At 46.9% G+C, this 5803-nt stretch overlaps 2 protein-coding genes across 2 annotated transcripts in view; one reads left to right on the forward strand and one right to left on the reverse strand.

The window, feature by feature from the left end:
• Positions 1-5803, forward strand: part of LOC144753669 (uncharacterized) — a 248402-nt gene that overhangs the window by 225870 nt on the left and 16729 nt on the right. The gene's annotated exons all lie outside the window — the stretch shown is intronic.
• The window catches only part of LOC144754117 (uncharacterized), a 72779-nt gene that overhangs the window by 43561 nt on the left and 23415 nt on the right, over positions 1-5803 (reverse strand). The window lies entirely within an intron of this gene.

Below are 5803 nucleotides of genomic sequence, written 5' to 3' on the forward strand. Positions count from 1 at the left end.
TGACAGCTGGCTACTGGCAAATCAGACTAGCTGAGGATGCAAAAGCGAAGACAGCATTCTCAACCCCAGGAGGTCATTATCAATTTGTGGTAATGCCCTTTGGTCTGAAGAATGCACCTGCCACATTCCAAAGGTTGGTGAACCAAGTCCTCTCAGGTCTGGATGACTACTGTGCAGCTTATCTTGATGATATTGCTGTCTTTAGCTCCACATGGGAAGATAACCTGATCCACCTGAAGAATGTTTTGGAGGCCCTTCAGAAGGCAGGCCTAACTATCAAGGCTACCAAGTGCCAGATAGGGCAGAGCAAGGTTATATACCTGGGTGACCTAGTAGGTGGAGGTCAGGTTCAACCACTGGAGCGCAAGATCCAGACCATAAAGGACTGGACTCCTCCGACCACCCAGACACAGGTCAGAGCTTTCTTGGGCCTGTCTGGTTACTACAGGAAGTTTGTTAAGAACTATGGGTTCATTGTGACTCCTCTTAATGACATCACCTCAAAGAAAATGCCAAAGAAAGTTCAGTGGACAGTCAGCTGTCAAAAGGCATTTGATGACCTGAAGCAGGCCATGTGCACTGCACCTATTCTACAAAGTCCATATTATCCAAAGAATTCATTGTCCAAACAGATGCTTCTGAGTTGGGTGTGGGAGCTGTTCTTTCACAATTGAATAAAGATGGTCAAGACCAGCCCATTGCTTTTATTAGCAGAAGGCTGACCCCCTAGAGAGAAATGTTGGTCAGCTATTGAGAGGGAGGCCTTTGCTCTGGTTTGGGCCCTGAAGAATCTGAGGTTATACTTGTTTGGTAGTCACTTCAAAATACAGACAGACCATAAGCCCCTCTTGTGGCTAAATCAGATGAAGGGTGAAAATCCCAAACTGCTTAGGTGGTCCATTTCCCGACAGGGGATGGACTTTACAGTAGAACATAGATCTGGGACTGACCATGCCAATGCAGATGGACTCTCTAGATATTTCCACTTAGAACCTGAAGACTCAACTGGTCAAGGTTAGTTTAATGTCCCTACATTTGAGGGGGGGAGGGTTGTGTAGGAGAGTAGGGTCTGCTTCCTATGGTCACCCCCACTTTTTGCTGTGATTTACTGGTTTTTCGACTTTAGTGTGGCTGTGGGCCTGCTAATCAGAATCACAGCCCAGCTGTTCTCTCTCTAAATTGATACCATGTACTTTAGGTACATACCTGATTGGGTCACCTCTGTGAGCCCCTGTATAGTGTACCATAAGTACCCAGGGCATAGGTGCATCCAAGGCCTACCAGGGGCTGCAGTATGTATTATGCCACCCCTGGCTGGCCATCCAAACTGACACCACAGGCTGATCACTCAGCTTGGGTAAGGTGGTGTAAACACCCCTTACATAGATATACTATTCCTATATCTAACCTTATATATAGACACATATGCACCTATAAGTCACTCCTATGGCAGGCCTCGACAATCCTGGAGGCAGTGTGCTTGGTTTTATGTGAGATGGTACTCTAGCATGAGCTGAGCCTGTCTGCAGCTTGCGGAACCATGTCCTTATAGCTGTTCTGGGATATTGCCATACCATATACTCTTAAGTGCATTATGAACCTCGCAGTTAAATGCTATCTTTGGTTTGGCTTTATCAAAACATGTTGTGTAAGGTGTAATACGCTTTGGAATACTACCCCCTCACCAGTTCTGGCGACGGGGGTAGCATTCCACCCTTCTAGAGGGAGAAGACATGTTACTAACCTTAATCCCGGTTAAAGTTAACCAGAGCCTCAGCATCACAAAATGGATGCTACTGCCAACGACACAAGTCTGACCTCCTGCAGCTGGGGGAAACTCCAGCAAGGGAGGCCTGGACAATAGGTTTCCTGTCGAGGGAGGCGCTTATACCTCCCCAGACAGCCTGTAGTGTATTGGGGCAGGGTGGGTTGAATGGAAAGATGCTTTTCCAGACACTGCCTGAGGCCCACAAGGGGCTCCATGCATAGCCCGGTTCAAACCAGTTGCTGGGGCCCTCCAGCCCTGCTCTGGTGCTAAACTGGACAAAGAGAAAGGGGTGTAACCAACCCCCTTCTCAGGACCACCCATAGGAGGGACCTAGCAGGTATTCCAGCCCCTTAGTTTGGTATAAAGTTAGGAGCAGTGCCTAGAGACATTAGATTACCCTGGAAAGAAACTACGATACAGAACTCTTGGACTTCGACATTCTATGCTGACTAGAAGACTGAAGAAGAACTCCCTTGTGGTCAAGGAGTGACCACCCTGTTCAAACAGGCACCACCAGTAACTTGCCAGTTTGCTTTGTCAGTGCTCCAACGGGCACCCGACAACTCAGCGACTCTGAAACTGGACTTCCAGACTTCTCAGACTTCGATCCACATCCACAGCAAAGCTGAGACCCGTGGCGGACACGAGAGACGTGGGACCGGTTATCCTGGACTACCTGCACTTTGCTAATTGTGCAACGACCGAGGTACCCTCACAGTTGGAATTGGAGTAAGAGAAGCCCCAGACCCGAGCATCATTTGCACCAGAGCTCAGCCCTCCTCACTCCACGAGTGCCACGCGCGGCCCCCTCCTGCATTTCTGCTCGATGCGTCTTCGCGGTTGCTAGCCTGTTGGGTAGTGAGCCCTCCAAAGACGATCCTTTGATTTTCCAATGCTTATCTGGTTGCTCTGGGCTTGCTCCAGCTTCCCTCCAAAAGAGAAGCGCCTCAGACCTTGCTGGTCTGACCTGAAGCCAATCTTCACTTTCTGTGTGGGTTGCGGTTGCCAAGGCTTGTTGGGTCCAATCCGGATACCGACACCGCAGTCAACTAGATCCTTTGTAGGACTGCTCGAATCCAGCTCCTGGTCATCGTCAACACCTCCTGGTCCTCGTGGCTGCAAAGACAAGCTTCACCTCTTCACCTGTTTGCATCGTAACATCACCAGGTTCCATCCTGGTTCCATCCAGGTCACTGGCTAGTGACCCAGACTCTGTCCCCTCTGCTGTCAGGTTCTTCACTGCTTCGATCCACCCTTGGATCAACCCGGACGCTCTTTCTTCAGCCGCCTGCAGCACTTCTTTTGCAGGTCTCCATTGAAAGCATCGACGAAACCCGACACGAAAAGACACCTATGCACCTGGCTTCCCTGGGTGAGGTAACTCAAGCACTCCAGTGCTCCCGTGGGTATTGACTATACAAGTGTCCTAGTTTAAAGGGGTTTTATCGTAGTCCACTCGGAAGTGCCCTAAATCAGTAACTTTGTGATTCCTTCGTGCTTCATTGAATTCAATGAGAACCTGCACCTGTGTTTAGACACTGCAGGCACCGTCCGTGGGTCTCCTACTTCCTAACCTTTAGTACTGTAGTGTAGTCGCAGCGATTCCCTAGGCCCTAGGCCTATTCACTGTTCGTGCAGTGGTTCTTATACCACTTACTTAGTATATGGTTTGTGAAGCCCCTAGAGCAGAATTGTATTTGTGCAACTTAAAGTATGCTAAATGAGTAACATGTAATGTATTTCGATCTCTGACCTCATAAAGAGTTCAGAGGGGTTGTGTAAGTAATAAATACATATATATTTGATGTATACCTTGTGTGGTGTCCTTTCATTTGGTATTCAAGGGATTATATATGGTAAATCAGCTGGCTTCATATGCTCTCTGAAGTTTTAGCCCAAGACTGCTGGTCCATGCTACCACTAGGATAGCTTGTCTATAAGGTTGACTTTACAACCACCATCAATAAGGGTCGTTTAGACGGGCGCAAGGTGCCCACTAGGATAGTGGACATCATATACCATGCTAACTTCTCACACCCCTCAAGGGTTATTCATGTTTATTCAAGACTACCTAATGCTGGTGTTTGTTCTTCAGCTGGGAGCTGATGCTTCTGACTGCGCAGAGCTGTGAAAGGCTGAACATGGATTGTCTTTGTGGAGACATCCCCTAGAGGTGTAAAGGTGCAGTTGTACAAGTGGTGCATTTACATGATGTTGTTTCCCTTAGGGATGGGAAGTCACATGCAATATGCAGAATGATAAGTAAATTGGAAATATGTTGCTAGGCGTTCTGGCCATGGTGCCTGGTTGTAATTTCATAATCAAGTGATAATGAATACGATGCCGTTTAGGGTCTGGGATTGACTTGCATTGATCATGTTACCAAATATGATAAGTACCTGTCATTCCAAGTGATGCTTAGGCATCATTTCTTGCTAATGCGTTAGCTAAACAACCAGACTGCCAGCCACTGTGATTTAAATATGTATACTGTATGGTCAGTATGAGACGCTCTCAGTCAGGGTTATGTGTCTCTATGGCAGATGTTCCCATTATAAGTGCTTGTTGAAATAATGGGTTGGCCACCACTCCAGGTTATGGTCAACCAGATGCATTTGGGGGCTGATGATGTTCACACAGTTAGTAGCGGTACTAGACCCCCCCGCGGGAGGGTTGGGAGTGTTTACGCAATGTCAACAAGTATTTCCATCAACTTATGTATATTTGTGAATTGATGCATAGTATTGAGTAGTGTGACTGTAATAAATGTGCTCTTCCTTTTTATAAAGAAAAGTACAGAGTGTTATTTCTGCGTACCTGTAAATGGCGATTTCTAGCCCACACTACAGCCCTAGACTAAGCCTTAGACTGCTCTGCAACGCTACCCTCTGAGAGTCAAGTGCTACATTGGGGTGTTTGGTTCCCAGTGAAGGACAAATGTAGACCCATTATTTGTGCAGGCCTCACAACTAATGCCTTGTTTTACAACAAGGAGTTAAGCAAAAAAGTCTGTTGGGCACCCATGGGAAACAGGGCAGCCATTCAGTGAACTTTAGGTGCTTTTAGAGGAGCTCCTGTTGCTCCTCTGAAGACAGAGGGATGGCCAGGTTGGTGGAGATCGCTAAATATGGTGGACGGTAGTCCAACGGGGTAGTGGAGGTTGTTACGTCTGTTCCTCTGGCAGACCGTGGACCCCTGTCAAACTATAAATGAGCGGGACATTCTTCAAATGTAACTCAAAATAGAAAAATCACTAAAGAAAGATGGGCTGGATTCAGGGTGTGGTGGACAGGGCACTCTATCAAAAATGCAACTAAGCATTATACCAGCCAAACCAACGGTTCACCCACCAGCCATGTTTAGAGGTGGATGGATTGTCAGCCTTTCATCGGAAATCCCACTCGGTCTGTCGATGGAAAACTTCTTCCGAAGGAGAAAGGGTTTTTGAAGAAAACCCACCAGACATTAGATAAAGCAGTGCTATAAACTTATAGAAACTTTAAAAAAAACTATTTTCTATTTGACAAATTCATGTTTAAATCCCTTGTATGGCAGACTGCTTTCAAGTACTCAACATTCTGTGGTATGTTTATGAATTATTAACAAGAGAAGTGCCAGGATACAGACATATTTTCAGCACCTCTCACTCTGAGAGAAGGCACACTGGCGAGAATAGTCCCCTCTAATGCCAACTGCGGCAGACTCCTGCTGAAAGCAGTCATGCTATTGTGACTAGGCCCCTCTAATGCCACCTGCAGCAGACTGCTGCTGAAAGCAGTCATGCTATTGAGACTAGGCCCCTCTAACGCCAATTGCAGCAGACCCCTGCTGAAATCAGTCATGCTATTGAGACTAGGCCCCTCTAATGCCACCTGCGGCAGACTCCTGCTGAAAGCAGTCATGCTATCGAGATCATTTGACCCCTCTATTGCCAAATAAACTAGGCTCCTTGCTGACATCACAAATTATCTTTATAGTTTAGGAAATAGCTCACATTTAAGATCTCCTAAACAATCAGCAGTCAAATACCATGAA

Source organism: Lissotriton helveticus, chromosome 1_1, assembly GCF_964261635.1.
Source record: "Lissotriton helveticus chromosome 1_1, aLisHel1.1, whole genome shotgun sequence".
Classification (NCBI taxonomy): domain Eukaryota; kingdom Metazoa; phylum Chordata; class Amphibia; order Caudata; family Salamandridae; genus Lissotriton; species Lissotriton helveticus.